Consider the following 24,875-nt stretch of genomic DNA (forward strand, 5'->3'; position numbering starts at 1 on the left):
CAGCCACCAGGTAAGCTGGTGGCCACCGCAATCTTCTGCGCTAACGGCAAAAGATAGCGTCTGTCTGTCTGTCCTCAGTGACATCATCCACCTAGCCAGACCAGCCTCCTCTCTCTCTCTCTCTCTGCTGCACACTGATATCCAGTTAATTAGCTTTCTGAAGGCCACAACAACATCACAGTACCACACAAGGGACCCAGACATACAGTATAGTCCCCTCTGTCTGGAGAACACAACAACACTTCAACATACACACACACAAACACTGCTAGTAACCACATGCAAATGGGGAAATGGGCAATGGGCATGGCACTGATGTACAGTAAAGTCATATGAGTAGGGCTGTGGCGGTGACCGTATTACCGCCACACTGGCAATCATGAGTCATGACCTCAGTAAAATTCCATGTGAGTCACGGTAGTCTCCTCTTATGTACTCAGGACATGCGTTGGTAGTACCCAACTCGCTAACAACCATCAGGTCATTAATGGCCTGGTACTCAGGGTACTATTGTCCCTCTAACCACTCTGACATCAATGCAATGCTATCAAAAATCACATCAAACACTTATCATCGAAACAGTATGTGCTTTTGATAACTCACCCTCACTGTGATGATCAATTTGAAGAAAAAAGTTAAATGGGATGAAACTGAGTGGAAAACATGATAATTGGAGATGTTGTTTCAACGCCTAATGCAACGAAATGGACAGCGCTTTCTGATTATTTCAAAACACCCATATGCATATTAGAGTGTATGCCTAGGGCTGTTGCGGTGACCGTATTACCACCACGCCGGTGGTCACGAGTCATGAAGGCAGTCGAATTCCAAATTACCGTTTAGTCAAGGTAATTAGGCTTCTCCAAGCTCTGATGCTGGTCATTAGCAGCCTACCAAACTTGCTAACTGCTTGGTACTCAGCACTCTTTTGTCCCTCTAATCACTCTGACATCAATGCAAATGTATTCGAAAATCTAATCAAACAGTTAATGAGAGCCCATGAGCTCATGTTGCTCAACATTTCTATAGGCTATGCAATTGCGGGAGAAAACAGAGTGATGGCCTCTATTAAAAAGAGGAGGATCACATCAGATTTCTAAAGGCTAGGCCTACTATATTTATTTCTCAACTTTCCTAATATTAAGCACATTGCTTATATTTAGATCAAGAGTATGGCCCAGCTGGCTGCCATGAAAATAAACCACTGGGGAAAGCGTCCTCCGTTCGCTATTTAAGTGCATAGATGACATGTATTTATTCCCGCTGCCCCTGTTTCGATACAGGTGCATGATAATGGTCCATTCTAAATCATAACAAATATCACACACACATTATTATTTAGTATATATAAAGACAAAATTAAACCAAGAATAGTCTGATGGGTGACAATATTAGGCTATCACTTGTGAATTATATTTTATCACTTGTGAATGATGCTCAGCATAAGAAACAATGCCTTTTTTTGCGACTTGTTCGATTCATAGTCACGCACCTCATGTAGCCTAGCCCATAGGCCTATATGTTTTAATAAGGTTTGTATCACAACTAAATTGGCCAAATAACTTCTTAAAGTTATTAAGCACATTAATCCGCTTTACAAGGGGTGTAGAGCCTAACTGGCATATATAAAAGCAGCGGGTGAGTTTCAGGTTTGGGGAAGTTAATTTACACCTTAAAAACGCACCTTCATAATAAAAGCATTACATGCCTAATTGCATTTTTCAGTCACTTTTGATAATGGTGTTTTCTGCTAATGGAACATTCATGCTTATAGTCTACTACCATGTGCACATTTCTGTGCTTATAATGTGAAGAAATAGCCCAATAGTTTATCAACATTTTAAGATAAATGTCCTGATCTCTTGTGTCAGCCACATTGCATAAAAACATATTTTTTGAAGCTAGTGGTTGTATTAATTTGGGATCTATCGCCTCCCACAACTGTCCCAGACTGTTTGGAATATTTATTTATTGCACAGAATAGAATAGGGACTTTTGTACTATGGGGGATAGTAGATTGACATAGGCTAGTGCTTTTGCTGTTTATTAGGCCTTCTCATCTTGTTGGCTGAGGAAAAGTAAATGTGGACAGTTCATCCAATATCTTCAATATGCACCTAGGGAATTGGATACGGATGGGCGCAGTTGGGTCCCCTGATGTGTCTGGCTTCACTTGTAGCCTGTGAGAAAGACTCGATCACGTGATGGAGAGCCGTGGGAGTGAGAGACGCTTCGGATTGCAGCACATTCAGGGAGAAGGGCACAATGTAGCATCTGGGCCGCAGAAGGCATGGATTTCTTTAGGGTGCATTATGGCCACAAAGGGGATACCGCGTGAAATTCGAGGCATTATCTAATGCTTGTCAAATTGTGAATGAGAGACTATTGGAGTGTGTACAGCCTGCGCAGAAAAACAAAGCAGAGCTCATCCCTTTCAAGCTACTTTTTTCAAAACATCATTAGAGTCTCATCATGCAGCCTTAGAATGTATTAAAATCAAAACATATAGCTCAACGTTTGTAGAACAACTAAATTTACATTAATAACTCTAAATTAAGCATATAGGAGTACCTATTTCTTTATTAACCGCTCAATACAGACTAGACGCATGTGCGCACCCCCTCAAATCGTTTGGAGAAAATATAATATATTTTATTCAGCTTTGTTCAATTGTATCCTTCATACTATAAAATAATGCTACTGAATTATAATAAAATATTGTCTGCTAAATGAACTAGTGTAGCCCACAGCCATTTGGCATAGCCACATCTGGACCTAACATAAGGACAACTCAAGAGTGAGTTTTGCTATTCTTGTCTTCTGAAATAGACTACATTTTCTTCATATCATGTTTCTTTAGACCTGTATAAAATAAATAATGGATTTATTGTGAAGGTGTAGGCTATATTCCATGATTTATTATTATACTTGTTTAAATGGTTTGTGTATAAGCCCGGAGACGCTAAATGTGTTTATTAACGGTCAATTACCGTACGACCGACAGTTATTTGCTTGACAATCACCAGCTGATGAAATTTCGTGACCGCCACATCCCTACTTTTGCATTGGCCTGCCTATATATGAGCCCAAGATGAACATAACCCTGAATTAAAATAACGATTGTGCGTTATATAACACGTAGCCTATCGCATATTACTCATGGCAGAAAAACATGAACAAATATATAATTACAGATGTCTTTGGTACATAATTGTTCTAGCCTATACTCCAAAATTAAACAAGTTCAGAGTTAGAAATTCAATATAATTTTAGGCTATTTGATTTTGAATAGCCTAGTAATAGGGAAGTTCTTATATTTTCATAATTAATATGCTGACACACACAGAATATCTCACCACTGTGCGTTGCCATCTCTGCTCTCTCCTTCATTGCTTTCTGTAGTGCCATAGAGAGGGGCTGTCAATGTTACGCCCCTGAAAAAGGGGAGAAATAATCACGAGAGTGATACGGTATTGTTTCCTCACTGAGAACTTTTACTGTAATGAGGAAAAGACCGCGATTTCCCCGCGAACTTGGGTGGAGACCAGAGCAATCGATCTCAGGCTCATAGATTAAAGAGCATTTAGTAGATCACAGATTAACACTTTTCCCCTTCAATTAGGCACCACAAAATAAAGTAATCAATATAACGTTTACACATTCCTTTTACAATTCTTACCTTTTGTACGCTTGATGGATTTTAACTTTAACACAATTATGAATGTTATCAATCTCTATCAACTAATACAGAATGCATGATCTTTTTAACCTTAGATGTTTTAAGATCCTCACATACTATGAACTTACTAATACTTTTTAATGTATAACAGGCTATGAGTATTTCCTTTAACCTGTCACACTCTCCCCGACAAAATAAATGTTGTCCCAACATTACCAACATCGTGTTCTTCAACAGTCTGTCTGCACTGGACCTAGGAAATCCTCTTCTGTAAGGTAGTACTTGAGCAGAGGTCAAGGATCACAGTTCAAATATAACTAACAAGTTATTTTCACAGTCCATATCTGTTGACCAGCTGTATAAACAGTCCATAAGCAGTCTTTTCTCATACAATTGATTAACGGTCCATCAATTTTAATGATCTATATGCATAGTCTGCAAATTGTCTCTTGTGACAGTCTGTGAAATCAGTCAGTAGTCCATGGTCAAACATGTCAACTCTGTAGCCTCATGTTTGCTGAAGCCCATACATGTAAGGTGGCTGAAAGTAACATTGCTGTAGTGATGGTAGCCATGGAACCATTCCTGGTGCAGAGTAGACAGGGAACAACTGTGGCTGGATACTGTAGCAGGAAGGGATACCAAGCTGATCATAGGTGATACGTCTTGGAGGGTGTCTCTCTCTTTGTGGCAGCTGGTAGGCTGGTTCCTCAGGTTCAGCAGCAGCAGTTAATGAAGGAAAGGCACTTGGTGGACGATCATCAGGCACATTTTCAGCAGGCAAGTTCATCTCCTCAGCAGGCAGGTCTTTAACTGTTGTTGTCTCCTCCAGCCGCTTTTCAACCAGAGGCTGTGCTGGTAGCGTATCAGGGACTGGCACTGCAACTGTCTGTTTCACTGGTGGGGGCCTGTGTGCCCCCTCTCTTGCTGGTTCAGCATCCCTCTCCTCAGGTACTGTAGGAGATGTGGGAACCTGTAGCGGCTCATGATGAAAGTCATATTCATCCCCGCTGTCTTCATCAGAATCTAGAGGCTGTGATTCAGGCTGATGTCTCCGTTTTTTCTGACTTTTGTCATCTTTGGTCATTTCTGGTTGTGTCTCAAAAGGTAAGTGGTCACAGGACATGAGCAGGTTTCTGTGCAGGACCCTGGAGCGTCCCCTACCCTTTTCTGGTCTCAATTCATAAATCGGCAGGTCTGAACCCATTTGTTTCACTACTGTGTGAATTGTATCTTCCCAATAGTTACGGAGTTTTCCTGGTCCTCCTCTTGGTGTCAGGTTTTTAATCAGAACTCGCTCGCCAGGCTGTAGCACTGAACTCCTAACTTTAGTGTCATAGTACTTCTTACTTCTTTCAGCGGCTTTCTGAGCATTTTCATTTGCAATGGCGTATGCTTCTTCCATCCCTCGTTTCCAGTTCTCCACGTAGTCTCGCTGGTTACTGGAACCTGCCTCTGTGCACAATCCAAAGAGCATATCAACTGGAAGCCTGGGTGATCTCCCAAACAGAAGATAAAATGGTGAATAGCCAGTCACTTCGCAACGGGTGCAGTTATAGGCATAAACCAGTTTGTTCAGAGACTCCTTCCAGTTTGACTTTTGTGTCTCAGTGTCTTTAACATTTGCAACACTGTTCTGTTCATGCGTTCCACTTGACCGTTCCCCATCGGGTGATAGGGTGTTGTTCTGGACCCCGCCATGCCACTGAGTTTCTTTAATTGATGGAACAACTGATTTTCAAATTCTCCCCCTTGGTCATGGTGGATGCGGGACGGGAACCCGAACTTCAGGGCAAAGTCATTGAAGATGAGATTTGCAGCAGTTTTACCTGACTTTGATGTGGTGGCGTAGGCTTGAGTGAAACGTGTAAAATGATCAACAATCACGAGGATGTACTCATATCCCCCTTTGCATCTGTCGAGATGAAGGAAGTCTATACATACCAGTTCAAATGGCTGTGTCGTCACAATGTTTGTCAGAGGAGCTCTTGTTTCATGGGCTGGCTTTTTCTGCTTGACACAGCTACAAGTTTTAGTCACATAGTGCTCGATGTCAGCTTGCATATATGGCCAGAAGAAGCGGTCACGTACTAGTGATACAGTGCGGTCAGTACCTTGGTGTCCCATGTTATTGTGCAACTCTTCCATTACTTTACCTTTGTACTGCTCTGGTAGAACTAACTGCTTGCGGGCTGTAGTGATTCTGTACAGAATGCCATCACTGTCTATTGTCAATTTGTCCCATTCCCTGAATAGGCATTTTGTCTTTGGACTGCATTCCTTTTGCTCTTTAACTGGCGGTTTGGAACCAGACAGTTTGAAATTGAGCACAGGACGGATGACCGGATCAGATTCTTGTGCTTCTCTTATCCCATCTTTTGGGATCGAGCTGATTGTTGCAGTGGTTGTCTCACCTTCAGCTGATACTGACATAGATGCAGCTGAAAGTGACCAAGGTACAACAGCCTCTTTCTGTACCTCAACTGCTTGTATCGTGGCGGCAATGGTGTCTGGTGGAAGCTCCTCAGAACATCCTTCCATCAGTGACTCTACATCCAGTGGCATCCTTGACAAAGCATCTGCATCACCGTTCTCTCTGCCTGGCCTGTACTTTATTGTAAAGTGGAAATCAGCCAATTCTGCAACCCACCTGGAAGTGGTTGCGTTCAGTTTTGCAGTAGACAGAATGTAGCTGAGCGGGTTGTTATCGCTGTATACAGTGAAGGTCGGAGCATAGTACAAATAATCACGGAACTTATCAGTGATTGCCCATTTTAGAGCTAGAAATTCTAGCTTGCCCGAGTGGTAGTGATAGTTCTTCTCAGCTGCTGTTAAGGTTCGAGAGCCATAAGCAATGACCCTAAGCTTCCCATCTTGCTTTTGATACAGAACTGCTCCCAAGCCTTGGTGTGACGCATCAGTGTGTACAAAATATGGCTGAGTGAAATCAGGGAAACCTAAGACTGGTGGGTGAAGCAAACACTCAATCAGCTGTTCAAGTGCCTGTTGATGCTGGTCAGTCCACAGGATTGGCTTGTTTGAGGGCACCACATTACTTACTTTTTTTGTTTTTCGTGGGTGGTGAGGTAATTTCTCTGAATCTGCTTTCAGGAGGTCATACAGGCAGCTGGCCCTCCTACAAAAGTCTTTGATGTACTGTCTGTAGTAAGTGAGTAAACCAAGCATTTTTCTGAGCTGGCCCACAGTCTCTGGTCTGATTTCTTTCAATGCTCTTACTGCTTCAAAATCGGCTGGGTCAACTCGGCTGCCCTCTGCAGACACTATTCTGCCCAAATAACGGACCTGGGGTTTAACCTCTCTGGGCTAGGCGGTACGAATTCGTCCCACCTACGTAACAGCCACTTTAAGCCTGTAGCGCGATTTTCAAAACCTTAAAAATCCTATTACTTCAATTTCTCAAACATATGACTATTTCACAGCTATTTAAAGACAAGACTCTCGTTAATCTAACCACACTGTCCGATTTCAAAAAGGCTTTACAACGAAAGCAAAACATTAGATTATGTCAGCAGAGTACCAAGCCAGAAATAATCAGACACCCATTTTTCAAGCTAGCATATAATGTCACATAAACCCAGAAGACAGCTAAATGCAGCACTAACCTTTTACAAACTTCATCAGATGACACACCTAGGACATCATGTTACACACAGCATGCATTCTTTTGTTCAATAAAGGTCATATTTATATATAAAAACAGCATTTTACATCGGCGTCTGACGTTGATAACTATTTTCCCCTCAAATGCGTCCCGGGAAACAGTGCATACTTCCTTTTATTATTATTCGAAAACAATTTTTTTAATTTATATTGTCAATCTAACATTTATAGATGAATATCTCTTGAGAACACCTGTCATACCAGATTTTAAATTAACTTTACTGGGTTATCACACTTTGCGATAAAAGGAGATGCGATACTCAGAAAATTAGCCTAGAAAACTAGCGTCGCGCCATCTTGGAACAATCTCAAGTCACATCTGATCTTGTATAATATTGTCAATAATCGCCTACCTTTAGTTGTCTTCATCAGAAAGCACTTCCAGGAATCCCAGGTCCACAACAGATGTATTTTCGGTCGAAAAAGTCCATAATTCATGTTCCATTAGCCTGCTGTTGGTAGCGTGTCCTAGGGCTATCTCCAAATCATCCGACGTGCGCGGGACAGTAGTTTCAGAAAATTTACTTTTTACTTCCTCTAGGTTCGTTCAAACATGTCAAACGTTGTAAAACATTCATCTTCAGGGCCTGTAACACCAAGAGAGCCAATCAGATTCGACGGGGACGATTGCAGAGTGTTTTGAAACATTTCCAAAGGTGGGGGTAGACTGGGCCGCCGACGTCATAATGGTGATGGCCCATCCCCTGTGACCAATTTCCAATGTGTCTCATTCACTGAGTTTCGACTGTATAAGGCTCAAACCACTGTGAAAAGACTGGGGACATCTTGTGGAAGCAATAGGAAGTGCTCAGTGAACCATTGCTCACGGTGTGATTAATAGGCAAAGTGATGAAGTCGAGTCCACAATTCAGAACTCCACTTCCTGTTTCAATCGGTCTCGGGGTTTTGACTGCCATATGAATTCTGTTATACTCACAGACACCATTCAAACAGTTTTAGAAACTTTAGGGTGTTTTCTATCCATATATAATAAGTATATGCATGTCCTAGCTTCTGAGTTTGATTAGTAGGCCGTTGAAAATGGGAACACATTTTTTTCAAAATGCGCTGTGGCGCCCCCTATCCTAGGGTATCCTTAACAGGCTAAAGAGATCACACTTACTTGGTTTGAGTTTAATGCTATACTCTCTGAGACGCTGCAAAACTTTTCGCACATCATTCACATGGCTGTCGAATGTTTTACTGAAAACTAGCGTGTCGTCCAGATAAGGAATGCAGATGTTATCCCGGAGCCCTTCCAAACACTCCTCCATACACCGCTGGAAAGCTGCAGGAGCGTTCATGAGGCCGAATGGCATACGTATCCACTCATAGAGTCCCCATGGGGCCACAAATGCTGTCAGTGGTCTGCTTTCTTCAGAGATGAACCCCTGGTGATACGCTTTTCCCTGATCTAAGAGGGAGAACCAGGAATTACCACCTAAACTGTCCATGATGTCTTGGACCCGAGGGATGGGCTGGTGGTCGGGATGTGTCTTTCTGTTCAAGTCTCTGTAATCTATACACAACCTGAGGGTCCCGTCCTTCTCCGAACGCACACGACAGGTGAAGAATATGAAGAGTTTGACTTCCTAACCCAGCCCTGGGCTATGAGGTCATAAAGGTAACCCTTCATCTCCTGATACAGTGGCCTGGGCACTGACATGTATGTGCGCTTGACTGGTTCAGAGTCCTTTAGAGAAATAGTCATTTTCAATCGTTCAATACAGCCAATGTCATTGTCTGATCTGGAGAAGGAGTGGCACTCTTCTCTAAGCATTTGCCTAACAACCTCTCGCTGCTCTTCGGTGAGGTGATTTAAACCTACTGGTGGATCCCACTGTTCAGTAGCAGTACATGGGGTTTGAACGCTTGTGTGATTCACTGTGGCTGGGGTGACAGTTTTTTCAAAGACCTGGGCAGGTAACACAGTCATAATGGTTTGTACTGTACCAATTATTGTGTGTCCTAGCAGGGCAATGTCGTGGTCAGTGGGGTTAGAGACATCAAGCATGATAACTGGAAAAACATCTTTCCTGACTCTGACTAGTGTGTCAAAGAACTCAAGGTCGTCTGGCCACTGCGGGTTCAGGTCTGGCTGGAAAAGCATTGTCATGTCCTCTTTGAAAGGCTGGGAAGCTACACGGCACTCAATCTGAATGCTACTGTGTTTTGGTACAGCAACCTTCTCTTTCTTGGTTTTCACTGCATATTCATCTGTCTGTTCTGCGCTAACAGCCTGTATAAAAGCTCTCACCTTGTTTCTTTTGAGGCTTGGGAAAGCTGTTTTTACTGTACTGTATTGTTTAGTCTTGTCGGTCATTGTCAGGATGTGCTCGATAACATTGAAACCTATGATGGGATGCGATAGGTGACAGCCTTTCATTACCAGCACTGGGATGATCAGTTCCTTTGTTTGGTCAGTTTCAGAGGCTAGCCGAAAAGTTGTTTCAATCCATCCCAGGTACGGCATTTCAGTCCCATTTGCTGCAGTCAACCTTAGACCGTCAGGTGAGTCCAGGATTTCTGAAACATCTCTCAGCCTTGCGTTTGGGAGAGATTCCTCTTTCCATCGTTCATCAATGACCGATACCTGAGAGCCTGTGTCCCATAGAGCTTGGAGGTGGTGGCGATTCAAGTGACACTCAATAAGGCACTGTCTGCCGACTAGCGAGGTGACCTTACGGGGGTGGCAACCTTGAGCTAGGGATGGTAAAGAGTGGGCATTTTCCTCTGTGCAGGAAACCTTTTCACTGGTAGAGTCAATTTTCAGGTGAGTGCATTTTTTCTTATGTTTAGTCCAATGTTGGTTTTGACATACTTTGGAACAGTACAGTGTCTCTTTACATGATGAACATTGTTTCAGGTTCTCAAATGAATCTTCTCTGGCACAATTTGCACATTTCTGGGACTTTTTGGTAGCTACGGTTAACACTTGTCCCTCAGCGGTAACCCTTCCCCGTTTAAAGGGGCCTCTCTTGATGGTCTGACTCCCCCGGATTTTACATCCAGCTTGAAAATGTTCTCCACTCCCACATCGGAAGCAGTGTGTGCAGCGTGCATCTGTTCTGGCCTGCTGGCAGACAAAACACCTCCTTGGAGCTTGAGCAGAGCGGTTGGTATACAGGTTAGGTGCATATTGATGCTGAGCAGAGTCAGGTGCTTGGGGCTGACTGTAGTTGCTGTAATACTGCTGATGGGAAACAGGTGGCTGGGGGTCCCTATCTGGCCTCCTAACTGGAGGTGGGGCATAGGCACAAGGCGGTGACTGAAACATAGGCTGCTGTAATGTCTCCTTAATCTGAGCAATCTCTGCACTGAGACCTTTTAGAGAAGCTACACCTGTCTTAAGTTCAGCTAACTCTGTTAACAGTTCTGCGGGTATCTTAGCTTTGGCTTCCTTCCCAGGACACTTTGCAGATGGCGTATCTTCTAACTGGACTACACTTACCGTTGTAGCAGGCTGTGGGGCATTAAACTGCCTTTTGTTTCGTCTTTCTATCTCATTAGCACAAGCAATGTTAAGCTTCTCTAGCAAAACCTCATCTGATGTTTCGCTATCTAGCAGGAGAGGCTGCATGTCTATCCTGATACTGTCACTCTGGAGACCTGTAAGGACTGTGTGTAAACACATGCGCTGGACTAGAGCAGAGTCATACTTAAGCCCTGATTCTGACTCCTGGGATGCAAACAGTACTTTCTGCCTCAAATCTAAGACGCGCATCAGGAAGCTTTGAGGGGTCTCCTTGCTATGCTGTGCTTCTGAAGCTAGCTGTTTGTAAAGCTCTGTTGCACTCTTCTCTTGGAAGTGGGAACGCAGGATACATCTAAGTGTGGGAAGAGTTAGCTGGGGTTTACCCTCCAAGTAGCTGCGTAGCTGTGAGCCTGGAGAAATAGCCCTGACTACTGCGTCTACTATTTCTACCTCAGGATAGCCTCTGTTAAGTCCATTCTCGATCTGATGGGCAAGGCTGGAAAAAAATCAGTTTATCTTTCTGGCCCGGTTCACCTATCTGACCAGAAATGTTAAACTCTTTGCGCCAGTATGAGCTAGGCTGTGCACTGGGTGAGAGCGGCACGCTCACCTGAAGATTAGCATGGGGTTGGGGCTGACGCAGAGAATCACTGGCTTTGGCTGCAGTAATCTGCTCAGTTCCCACCCCTTGTTGTGGGGTTGCAGTTCTCAGTTCCTCTATTCTGTGATGTGTTCCGGCTGTTTCAATATCATGGTCAGTTTGCCCTGTTTTGTTATCTATGCCACTGATCATCTCTGTCATTTTGTCTTTAAGTAGCAACAATTCCGACATGCCGCCATCTTCTAACTCTGCAACTTCCTCTCTTTCAAGGAACATCATAATGTGAGTCATCAATGATATGCGGGATTTGTCTTGAACATCTCTTCTCTGTTCACCTGAGATGTCAAGGAAATCACATATCTCTAGTAACTTGTCTTTAGTCAGGGTGTGCAATTCTCCTACTACCTCTTCCTGTTGTTCTTCCAAGGCGGTCGTCATGATGACAGAACAGGAGGAACTTTTACTGTGCAGGAGTTGACTCTGAATTAGATGGTCCTTACTGTCTCTGATGGTCGATCAATGGCCTCAGCTGACACGTACTTAACCACCAACTTCCAGCTCTCCTCGAACAGCAACACTTTCCTCACTGCAGCCTGCCTGAGTTGTTATGTGGGGATTTAGCTGGCTCGGAATTCAGCGACCAGGATGTGGAAACTGGACATCTGAGCAGCAATCTCAGCGGAGCCTCCAAAAATGTTACGCCCCTGAAAAAGGGGAGAAATAATCACGAGAGTGATACGGTATTGTTTTCAATGAGAACTTTTACTGTAATGAGGAAAAGACCGCGATTTCCCCGCGAACTTGGGTGGAGACCAGAGCAATCGATCTCAGGCTCATAGATTAAAGAGCATTTAGTAGATCACAGATTAACACTTTTCCCCTTCAATTAGGCACCACAAAATAAAGTAATCAATATAACGTTTACACATTCCTTTTACAATTCTTACCTTTTGTACGCTTGATGGATTTTAACTTTAACACAATTATGAATGTTATCAATCTCTATCAACTAATACAGAATGCATGATCTTTTTAACCTTAGATGTTTTAAGATCCTCACATACTATGAACTTACTAATACTTTTTAATGTATAACAGGCTATGAGTATTTCCTTTAACCTGTCACATCAACAGTTTAATTAAATATGTTTTGTTGTGAATTTTTTTTTACTATCGATTTTCGCGAACAGATTTCACTTGGTTTCCCAAATGAAGCGCTGGGTAGCTGCAGGAACAGGGTTGGAGAGGCCATGGCATACAGAGTTTGGGCGGAATACCACCAGTCGCGCAGCGGGAGGCTGCATGCACCTCACACAGTGGTTGATGTGTGGAGTGAAATAACTGCAGTAGCCTGAGTGAAAAACTAACCGGCGGTAAAGTGGCCTCCATTCGCTTTTCGAGTGCATACAGATGACATCTTTTATCCCCCGCCCCTGTTCCTGCCTATTTGATAATGAGACATTCTAAATCGAAGCTAATTTGACATATTAGCAAAGACACGATTCAATTGAGAGTAGCCTGATGGGTGAAAATATGATCACTTGGGAGAACAGCGTGTGCCGCCTGAGGCAAAGAACAGAGCGCAGGTTTTTTTGTTGCGACTTTCATGCAGCCCATATATGTTTTGATTTCGAATATGTTTTAAGGTTTGCATCATTCACAACTTAAGTTGCCAAATAACTCAAAATGTCTTGTATAGGCGCAGTTTAAAATGATCACTTTTACGCTCAACGTAGCCACTTCATACGCACACTCGCTCCGGAATAGGAAAATAAACGTTATATTTTATTCAGCCAAGTTCAGTTATATTCTTCTTACTATAAGATCATATAATATCAAAATAATGGCACGGGACTTATAAGCATATCTAGTGTGCTAAATGAACAAGCCTACAGCCTATGGCATGGAGCGTAGCCAGATAACATACAGTAAGCCAACTCATATTCTGTTCTTCTGAAAAACAATAAAGAATAGATTTAATGTGATGGTGTATATTCAATTGATTTATTAGACTTTTTAAAAAAGTAGATCAGCGCATCAACTGCTTGTAAAATGAGGCTTGTATGCATGGAGCCCTGGAGATGCTAAACGTGTTTATGTTAAATTAACGTCAATTACCGTGAGACCGGCAGGCTTTGCAACGATAATAACCGGCTGACAAAACACATGACCACCACATCCCCTACATATGAGAGCACTATTCACATTGGGCATGCTGAGGTCATCTTACTGCCGATGAAGTCATTACAAGGATAAGCTATTTCAATCGTATGAATATTTCAATAGATGAGCTATGAATTGAATCCGCTGCTATTATGGGTGATGTAGCAATGCAGTGGATGGGTGGTGGAGGTTTTGGGGGGTAAGGGAGGGAGAGTGGCAAGAGAGAAGCGCCGTGGCGCCATCCGGGGATGGCAATTAGAGAGGCGTGGAGGAAAACACCGGTTTCTCTGCTCGTTTGGCAGTTTAGTCTTCAGCACTCCATAGATGGGTGGAAGCCTCCGAGGGTGCTGTGGATGTCGCCGAGGCATACACGTACACAGAGGCTCATATTGAAACGCTCAGACGAGCAACAAGAAGGTCTAATGATAAGTGATGATGTGTGTGTTTGTGTGTGTGTCTAATGACGATATGGGTCTGCATTTGTCTCACTACTGCAGGGACACAGCAACCCAGGAAGCTCATTGGTGTAATTGGAACAAGGGGTGTAAATGATGCCCCTCAGTCCTATCAATCAATGAGCATTCAGGACTTGAATAAATTAATAGATTTTTTTTTTAATGTTAAAATTCTCCCAGAAACCTTGACAGGGATGTTGGGGATTACATCTGAAGGGGGGTTGAATTATGCTTACAAGTGAAGAAATATCAATGTGATCAACTTCATAGGTATATATATATATATATATATATATATATATATATATATATATATATATATATATATATATATATATATACAGTTGAAGTCGGTTAGGTTGGAGTCATTAAAACAGGTTTTTCAAGCACTCCACAAATTTCTTGTTAACAAACTATAGTTTTGGCAAGTCGGTTAGAACATCTACTTTGTGCAAGACACAAGTAATTTTCAAACAATTGTTTACAGACAGATTATTTCACCTATAATTCACTGTATCACAATTCCAGTGGGTCAGAAGTTTACATACACTAACTTGACTGTGCCTTTAACATCTTACATCTAGACGTTCCGCTAGCGGAACACCTGCTCCAATATCCAATGATAGGCGTGGCGCGAATTACAAATTCCTCAAAAATACAAAAACTTCAATTTTTCAAACATATGACTATTTCACAGCATTTTAAATACAAGACTCTCAATTATCTAACCACACTGTCCGATTTCAAAAAGGCTTTACAGCGAAAGCAAAACATTAGATTATGTCAGTAGAGTACCCAGCCAGAAATAATCAGACACCCATTTTTCAAGCTAGCATATAATGTCGCAAAAACCCAGAAGACAGCTAAATGCAGCACTAACCTTTGATGATCTTCATCAGATGACACACCTAGGACATTATGTTATACAATACATGCATGTTTTGTTCAATCAAGTTCATATTTATATCAAAAAACAGCTTTTTACATTAGCATGTGACGTTCAGAACTAGCATACCCCCCGCAAACTTCCGGGGAATTTACTAACAATTTACAAAATTACTCACGATAAACGTTCACAAAAAGCATAACAATTATTTTAAGAATTATAGATACAGAACTCCTCTATGCACTCGATATGTCCGATTTTAAAATAGCTTTTTGGTGAAAGCACATTTTGCAATATTCTAAGTACATAGCCCAGCCATCACGGGCTAGCTATTTAGACACCCAGCAAGTTTAGCCTTCACCAAAATCTGATTTACTATAACAAAAATGTTATTACCTTTGTTGTCTTCGTCAGAATGCACTCCCAGGACTGCTACTTCAATAACAAATGTTGGTTTGGTCCCAAATAATCCATTGTTATATCCGAATAGCGGCGTTTTGTTCGTGCGTTCCAGAAACTATCCGAAATGGTAAATCAGGGTCGCGCGCATGGCGCAATTCGTGACAAAACATTTCTAAATATTCCATTACCGTACTTCGAAGCATGTCAACCGCTGTTTAAAATCAATTTTGATGCAATTTATCTCGTAAAAAAGAGATAATATTCCGACCGGGTATCTCCTTTTCAGCAAACAGAGGAAAAATCACAAAGACGGGGGCGGCCAGTGCACGCGCCTAAGCCCACAGTCCCTTGATCGGCCACTTGAGAAAGGCGATAATGTGTTTCAGCCTGGGGCTGGAATGACGACATTCAGGTTTTTCCCGGGCTCTGAGAGCCTATGGAAGACGTAGGAAGTGTCACGTTAGAGCAGAGAACCTTTGTAATAGATAGAGATGGCAAAGAAGTTCAAGAAATGGTCAGACAGGCCACTTCCTGTAAAGGAATCTCTCAGGTTTTGACCTGCCATTTGAATTCTGTTATACTCACATACACCATTCAAACAGTTTTAGAAACTTTGGAGTGTTTTCTATCCAAAGCCAATAATTATATGCATATTCTAGTTACTGGGCAGGAGTAGTAACCAGATTAAATCGGGTACGTTTTTTATCCAGCCGTGAAAATACTGCCCCCTAGCCATAACAGGTTAAACAGCTTGGAAAATTCCAGAAAATGATGTCATGGCTTTAGAAGCTTCTGATAGGCTAATTGACATCATTTGAGTCAATTGGAGGTGTACCTGTGGATGTATTTCAAGGCCTACCTTCAAACTCAATGCCTCTTTGCTTGACATCATGGGAAAATCAAAATAAATCAGCCAAGACCTCCACAAGTCTGGTTCATCCTTGGGAGTAATTTCCAAATGCCTGAAGGTACCACGTTCATCTGTACAAACAATAGTACGCAAGTATAAACAACATGGGACCAAGCAGCCATCATACCACTCAGGAAGGAGACGCGTTCTGTCTCCTAGAGAAGAACGTACTTTGGTGCGAAAAGTGCAAATCAATCCCAGAACAACAGCAATGGACCTTGTGAAGATGCTGGAGGAAACAGGTACAAAAGTATCTATATCCACAGTAAAACGAGTCCTATATCGACATAACCTGAAAGGCCACTCAGCAAGGAAGAAGCCACTGCTCCAAAACCTCCATAAAGAAGCCAGGCTATGGTTTGCAACTGCACATAGGGACAAATATCGTACTTTTTGGAGAAATGTCCTCTGGTCTGATGAAACAAAAATAGAACTGTTTGGCCATAATGACCATTGTTATGTTTGGAGGAAAAAGGGGGAGGCTTGCAAGCCGAAGAACACCATCCCAACCGTGAAGCACGGGGGTGGCAGCATCATGTTGTGGGGGTGCTTTGCTGCAGGAGGGACTGGTGCAATTCACAAAATAGATGACATCATGAGGAAGGAAAATTATGTTGATATATTGAAGCAACATCTCAAGACATCAGTCACGAAGTTGAAGCTTGGTCGCAAATGGTTCTTCCAAATGGACAATGACCCCAAGCATACTTCCAAAGTTGTGGCAATATGGCTTAACCTGTTAGGGCTAGGGGGCAGTATTGACACGGCCGGATAAAAAACGTACCCGATTTAATCTGGTTACTACTCCTGCCCAGTAACTAGAATATGCATATAATTATTGGCTTTGGATAGAAAACACCCTAAAGTTTCTAAAACTGTTTGAATGGTGTCTGTGAGTATAACAGAACTATGGCAGGCCAAAACCTGACTACTGAGATTCCATGCAGGAAGTGGCCTGTCTGACAAGTTGTTGTTCATCTTGGCTCTTTTTATTGAAGACTGAGGATCTTTGCTATAACGTGACACTTCCTACGGCTCCCATAGGCTCTCAGAGCCCGGGAAAAAGCGTAATGATATCGAGGCAGGCTCTGGCTGAAACACATTATCGCGTTTGGCAAGTGGCCGATCAGAGTACTATGGGCTTAGGCGCGTGCCCGAGTCGACCCCATGCTTTATTTTCTTTCATCTGTTTACCTAAACGCAGATTCCCGGTCGGAATATTTTCGCTTTTTTACGAGAAAAATGGCATAAAAATTGATTTTAAACAGCGGTTGACATGCTTCGAAGTACGGTAATGGAATATTTAGATTTTCTTTGTCACGAAATGCGCCATGCTCATCACCCTTATTTACCCTTTCGGATAGTGTCTTGAACGCACGAACAAAACGCCGCTATTTGGATATAACAATGGATTATTTGGGACCAAACCAACATTTGTTATTGAAGTAGAAGTCCTGGGAGTGCATTCTGACGAAGAACAGCAAAGGTAATAACATTTTTCTTATAGTAAATCTGACTTTGGTGAGTGCTAAACTTGCTGGGTGTCTAAATAGCTAGCCCTGTGATGCCGGGCTATCTACTGAGAATATTGCAAAATGTGCTTTCACCGAAAAGCTATTTTAAAATCGGACATATCGAGTGCATAGAGGAGTTCTGTATCTATAATTCTTAAAATAATTGTTATGTTTTTGTGAACGTTTATCGTGAGTAATTTAGTAAATTCACCGGCAGTGTTCGGTGGGAATGCTAGTCACATGCTAGTCACATGCTAATGTAAAAAGCTGGTTTTTGATATAAATATGAACTTGATTGAACAAAACATGCATGTATTGTATAACATAATGTCCTAGGGTTGTCATCTGATGAAGATCATCAAAGGTTAGTGCTGCATTTAGCTGTGGTTTGGGTTTATGTGACATTATATGCTAGCTTGAAAAATGGGTGTCTGATTATTTCTGGCTGGGTACTCTGCTGACATAATCTAATGTTTTGCTTTCGTTGTAAAGCCTTTTTGAAATCGGACAGTGTGGTTAGATTAACGAGAGTCTTGTCTTTAAAATGGTGTAAAATAGTCATATGTTTGAAAAATTGAAGTTTTTGCATTTTTTAGGTATTTCAATAACGCGCCACGGGATTACACTGGCTGTTGAGTAGGTGGGACGCAAGCGTCCCACCTAGCCCATAGAGGTTAAGGACCACAAAGTCAAGGTATTGGAGTGGCCATCACAAAGCTCTGACCTCAATCCTGTAGAAAATTTGTGGGCAGAACTGAAAAGGCGTGTGCGAGCAAGGAGGCCTACAAACCTGACTCAGTTACACCAGCTCTGTCAGGAGTAATGGGCCACAATTCACCCAACTTATTGTGGGAAGCTTGTGGAAGGCTACCCAAAATGTTTGACCCAAGTTAAACAATTTAAAGGCAATGCTACCAAATACTAATTGAGTGTATGTAAACTTCTGACCCACTGGGAATGTGATGAAAGAAATAAAAGCTGAAATAAATCATTCTCTCTACTATTATGCTGACATTTCACATTCCTTCCAGATAAGGGAAAGAAACCCGCTGAACGGAGAACGGAAAAAGACACAAAAACACTGGGTGAGAAGAGGAGGGAGACAGAGAGAGGTAGACAAGTGCAAAAGGGAGAAGGAGGAGAAAGAAAAAAAGAGAAAGAGTAGAAGGGTGGAGAGGAGGACAGTGCTGTGTCACGTCTTTGGAGCCAATCTGCTACTAAAGGCAGCCAGCAGCAGCAGCAGCTCCGGCCCTGCCCTGTCCTCCTGAATGACAGACACACATTCACTGTAGACTGGTGTTTAAGGAGCTATTATTAGCGGGCCTGGAGAGAATCTGTGTATGCAGAGAGTAGCCATGTTGAAGTGTGATAGCACTGCAGGCATTATATTCACACACGCAGGCTAGTGTGTGTGTTTGTCTGTCTGTGTCTGTGTGCATGTGTGTGTGTTGATTGGGCTGGTAGGACTACGAGGGTTGGAGTGGAGTACCCACCCTCTGTACCTTCAGATACCAGATATCCAAACTATCGAACACCTGAGTATCAGCTAGGTACTAGATCCTTATGTCTTCCAGCATACTCTGTTTTCTGACGTGCAGACACCAGATAGCCAATACATCAGCATGTCCTTGTGGAGCTGAGGTTGGGCTTTATCATGGGTTCAGAGGCAGGCTCATAGCACTAGGTGTAACCGATGTGAAATGGCTAGTTAGTTAGCGGTGGTGCGCGCTAATAGCGTTTCAATCGGTGACGTCACTCGCTCTGAGACTTGAAGTAGGGTTGCCCCTTGCGTTGCAAGAGCCGCGGCTTTTGTGGCGCGATGGGTAACGATGCTTCGTGGGGTGTCAGTTGTTGATGTGTGCAAGGGTCCCTGGTTCGAGCCCAGGTTGGGGCGAAGAGAGGGACGGAACCTACACTGTTACATTGGTGCCGTGACCCGGATCATTGGTTGCTGCGGAAAAGGAGGAGGTCAAAGGGGGGGTGAGTGTAACCGATGTGAAATGGCTAGTTAGTTAGCGGTGGTGCGCGCTAATAGCGTTTCAATCGGTGACGTCACTCGCTCTGAGACTTGAAGTAGGGTTTCCCCTTGCGTTGCAAGGGCCGCGGCTTTTGTGGCGCGATGGGTAACGATGCTTCGTGGGGTGTCAGTTGTTGATGTGTGCAAGGGTCCCTGGTTCGAGCCCAGGTTGGGGCGAAGAGAGGGACGGAACCTACACTGTTACATAGGCAGCTGGTAGCCTTGCGGTGGGTCGTTAAGTGAAATGTTGCTAGTTTGAATCCCCGAGCTGACAAGGTGAAACATCCGTCGATGTGCCCTTGAGCAAGGCACTTAACCCATATTGCTCCAGGATTGCTGTTGACAATGGTTGACTCCCCCACTGGGCTCAGATGTAAATTCAATGTCTATTCCCACTCTTGGAGGGTGTGTGAGGGAGTGTGGGGAAAAAACACATTTCCAATTCACGCATGTGTATTAATACACGCTTGTAAAATATGTGTGAGAGAGAGAGAAAGTGGAGACAGTGTGTCAGTGATTCAAGGGACGCAGCGGTCACTATATCCGCTCTGGTCAGTGAGTGTCAGAGGTCAATGATGACACAGTGGAGAGGAGACGGGGAAGCGGCGGGATGACAAGTAGATGGAGGTTAGGTAGCGTGAAAATGGACGTGTCAACTAATTATACAATGATGGACAGCAAACTGATCACCCCCATCAGTGGCTTTAAATTAGCCGGCGCACAGCTGGCCCTGACAGAGAGAGTGTGAGGGGATCGAGGAAAAGAGAGTGAGATGGGAGGAAAAAAAAGAGAGAGTCCTCCTCATCAGGCAGTGGGAAGAGACAGGAAGAGTGAACGCTGGCAGTCGATCGATGCAGAGTTTTCTCTTACTTTACATTGTTTGGCATGTCTCTCGACCATTTTGTTTTTCGCCCCTCCTCCTCACTCCTTCATTTACACTAGAGTATGTCTCCCTATCCCTATTAACCCTCAACATATTTATTCCTCTCGTTGTTTATTACAACAGAGCTTATTTCGCTCTCTCTCTCCTCGTACACTCTAAATGCCTCTCGCTCTTTTCTCGTTCTTCTTTTGTGGTCTGATCTTTTTATTTTTCTATCGGGCACCTTTGTCCTCTCTCTTTAATCTCTTGTCTCTCTTTCTGACTTCTATTCTCCCCATCTCTGACTCCCCCGCTCTGGGATAAAAGGCAGTCTTCTGTTTTTCAGACAAAATGCTCCAGGCACATTAGTGTGAGGATTCCGAGAATGTGTTAAACCACTCGCTGCATCTCTCTCTCTCTCTCTCTCTCTCTCTCTCTCTCTCAGACTCTCTTTTTCTCTCTCTCTGTCAAACGCACACCCACACACCCACTTTCCCTCAGAAGCTGTCATTGCACCTGTTAGGTTTCTTCCCCCAAAAAGATTTAAGAAGCTGGTAAATTCCACCATTTTCCCAAGTATGTCGCACTATCATTCTCCTCCCTTCTTCTCCTCCTCCTCCTTTTCTTCCTCCTCGTCCTCCTGCTTTGAGTCTGCTCAGTGTCCCAGTGCGGTGTGGTGCTTAGCAATATGAAAGAGAGAATCCTTAGAGAGAGGGTGTTTTCAGATCACTGACACTAACTCAACGTGCACAAGGCCATCACCAAACCACTTACAGACTCAGCTCTTTCCTGGCTTCTCCCTAGATAGCCTTTCTCTCTCTCTCTCTCTCTCTCTCTCTCTCTCTCTCTCTCTCTCTCTCTCTCTCTCTCTCTCTCTCTGTGTGTGTGTTATTCTCTGTGATGAGAGCTAGAAGAGTGGACGGGCGATGATAACAATGGATTGAAGTGAGAGTTTATTTTGGGTTTCTGTCAAAAGGAATAAACTGGGCGTGAGGAAAGAGAAGAGCAGGGTAGAGGGAAAAGTCCATTCGTGCTGTAATGTGGAGTAGCCTTTTGGCCATGGTTTGCCGGCTCTGATGATGCTAGCGTTATCACACCATGTCCGGATGCAGCCCTCTATGTGTTTACCCTGACAACCCATCCATCTGTCTGATGGCTCAGTGGGGTGTGGTCAAGGTGCAGTGTGTGTGTGTTTTTGTGCGTGTGTTTTTGTGCGTGTGTATGTGTGCGTGTGTGTATGCGTGTGTGTGTGCATGCATATTTCCACCTGTGTTTGTTCAGGCCCATGTTTTTACACGGTTTAATTATGTACATTTTCGATACATATTTTTGTGTGCCCGTGCACTCGCGTGCATGTGTTTGTGTGTACGAGCTTGTGTATTTGTGAGAAAAGAGAACACTAACAGCGTTAGCCATTGCATAGGCCATTAAGTGCTGTAACGGAATCCCCTGAAAGCTTTCCTGTACTCTACAGGCTCCCTTACCCCTGGAGGATGATGATGGATGGACGGGAGGGAGGGAGGGAGGGAGGGAGGGAAGACGGGGGAAAATGTCCGCCATGTTTTTATAGTTGGCTGGATGGAAAAACTAATATGGTTCATATCTAGAGTACACAAAGGGAATCCGGTGTGGCTGGCAGGAAGACTGTTTAGAAAAGCAGCTGAGTTTGAGGAAACGAATTGACCTTTGGCCCCTCTGTTGTGATCTCAAAGCTGCTGAGTCATATCCACTTATCAAACGTGAGAGTTCTCCATCCCCTAGCTTTCTATTTTAGCTCCCTAGTGGCTCGAGTAACTTGAACTCGCTTGAACTACGCGCGTGTGCTTGTACGTGCGCGCGCGCGTGTGTGTGTGCCAACCCCTCTGCTCCCCCATCTCGTCCCTCCCAACCCGCCTTCTCATTGCATGCGAAGGAACAAGGTCTAGTGTCACGAAAGTGTAGGCATACATGTCTGGAGGCATTGTGGGTTTAAAAACAGGGTAGATGAACAGCAGTAGGGAGGGAGGGAGGGAGGGAGGGAGGTAGAACAGCAGAAGTAGGGTCGTTCCACGACCAGTGTACATTTCGCGTCCCTTTTATATTTTAAGTAGAAATTGTGCACCAATATTGCATTTTAAAAGTCTGTAGTATTAAATTAAGTTCCCTTTAATATAGACTACCTGGATCATTTTATAAATCATATGTTTAATATGAATAAAGACTTAATCCCCAAATATCTCAACGTTTTCACCATCATTATTATTTATTTCATGTGATTAGTGATTGATTTACGTCGGTCCCTCATTTTGAGGTCAACCATTTGACGTGAACTGAACTCTCGGTTTAATGCGATGAAACTATTCCTTTATTCATTATTTTTTCAAAAGAAACATTGAACAAGTCGGAGTGCAAAATCGGGTGAGCTGGTTCCAATCTTTTTTGTTTTCGGGTGTTTTGTGGTGGAAAACTGAGCGCGTTGGGCATAACACGTCAACCCTGTAAAGAAGAAGAAGTGAGACTTGCATTCAGTAGCCTCTCTGTTGCACAGAACATGCTTTCATTCCCCCTGTCACAAAGGGGATTTATGGCGGATTTAAGATGAAAACCTCAGCCATGATACGGTCAACACTAACTTTAATAGCACTTCATTGGCACTTACTATATTCATCTATTTTATTTAACCCCTTGTGCTCTTTATGACGAAATGTTACAATTCGGTAAAATGTATAGTTATTTACTAATTTACACTATCCAAAATCCACTACATTCGTGGAACGACCCAGTACTTGACGTCTGTTGACTCTGGAGAGGACTGAAATGAACTGTGTAGCAGGTCTCAACCTACAGTCTGTAGACAGTCTGTAGACAGTCTCAGAACACAAACAGGTAGAGATCTATTGGATGGGATGTCGCGTTACTTAGAGTGACGCATTTGTGTTGCAGTCAGACGCCCAAAGCTAGAAGTAATCAACATGGCTCCATTTCCTTATCCTATCTTGTCAATTGGCGTATTTGCAGGACACAAACACGTACGCACGCTCGCCACGCTCGCCACGCACAAACACACACACTATCCCAGAGACAGGAAGGTGACAAGCGCTGGAACACATACTGTCTCCCAGTGTAACCCTGCCCCTCTCATCTCCCCCTGTCCCCCTCCCTCCTCCCACTGTGTCCCTGTCCCCCTCTCCCTCCCTCCCTCCCTCTCTCCCGGTCTCTCACTCCTGACTCACCCTGGCTCCCAGCTAATAGACCCTGACTCATGCTATTCACAGAGCTGTCTGTGTGTCAAGGGCAGAGACAGAGGAGGGAGGGAGGGAGGAAGGAAGGGAGGGAGGTGGTGGTGGTGGGGGGGGGTAGAGAGGGAAAGGTTAGAGGAGACCAGTACAAAGTGGTGAAGACAGGGAGAGGTGGAGGATCAAGGGAAACGTCGAGAGAGAGAGAGAGAGAGAGAGAGAGAGAGAGAGAGAGAGAGAGAGAGACACAGGCTTTTACTGACACAGGCTTCAGTATGACGGGGGAGGGTACAAGTATGAAGGGAGGGGAGGAGGAGAGCAGAGGAGGAGAGGAAGGGAGTAGTAATTGTCAATCAAAGGTATAGACTAAAACCAGCCAAGAGCTTTTGGGCGCTGGACTGAGTGAACAGAAAGCCCTGAGATAACCCACCGTGTAAAATGTAACAGCTTCACTGGACTAAAAGCTGCAATAAAATGTGTGTGTGCCTGTCTGCCTGTGTGTGTGTGTGTGTGTGTACTAATGACACCCATACGATTAATGACCACAATGAAACGCAGTGTCTCCAAAGTGCTATTCTCTGAACTCTACCTTTCCATATCTCAATAGTGTCATCACTATCTCCTGCCCCATATATCACCTGTATCTTTCTTCTGTTCCCTGTGAACCTGTCTCCTCTCCCTCAACCCTCCATCTCTCTCTCTCCCTCTCTCTCCCTCTCTCTCTAACTCCCTCTCTTTCTCATCTCATCCCCCTCTTCCCACTTCGTGTCTGCCCTGTCAGGAAAATAAAGCTTTACAGTAATAATCCTTCACTCTAAAGGTGTGCTAAGTTAGCTAGATTCCTCCCTCTTTTTCCGGGGCTAGTTCAACAGCAGTTCTCTCTTTTTAAATGTACTCAACAGCATAAGATAAATTCTGTATTTGAATGTGTAATACATTGACCATATTTTTATTTATTTTTTTGCAGCGTCCTAGCTTCTAGCTATTTTTATCTCCCTCTCATCCTGAAGAAGTA

At 43.5% G+C, this 24,875-nt stretch overlaps 1 protein-coding gene across 1 annotated transcript in view; it reads left to right on the forward strand.

The window, feature by feature from the left end:
* The window catches only part of LOC123729232 (tetratricopeptide repeat protein 9B), a 46,055-nt gene that overhangs the window by 16,120 nt on the left and 5,060 nt on the right, over positions 1 to 24,875 (forward strand). The window lies entirely within an intron of this gene.

This window comes from Salmo salar, chromosome ssa20 (genome assembly GCF_905237065.1).
Source record: "Salmo salar chromosome ssa20, Ssal_v3.1, whole genome shotgun sequence".
Classification (NCBI taxonomy): domain Eukaryota; kingdom Metazoa; phylum Chordata; class Actinopteri; order Salmoniformes; family Salmonidae; genus Salmo; species Salmo salar.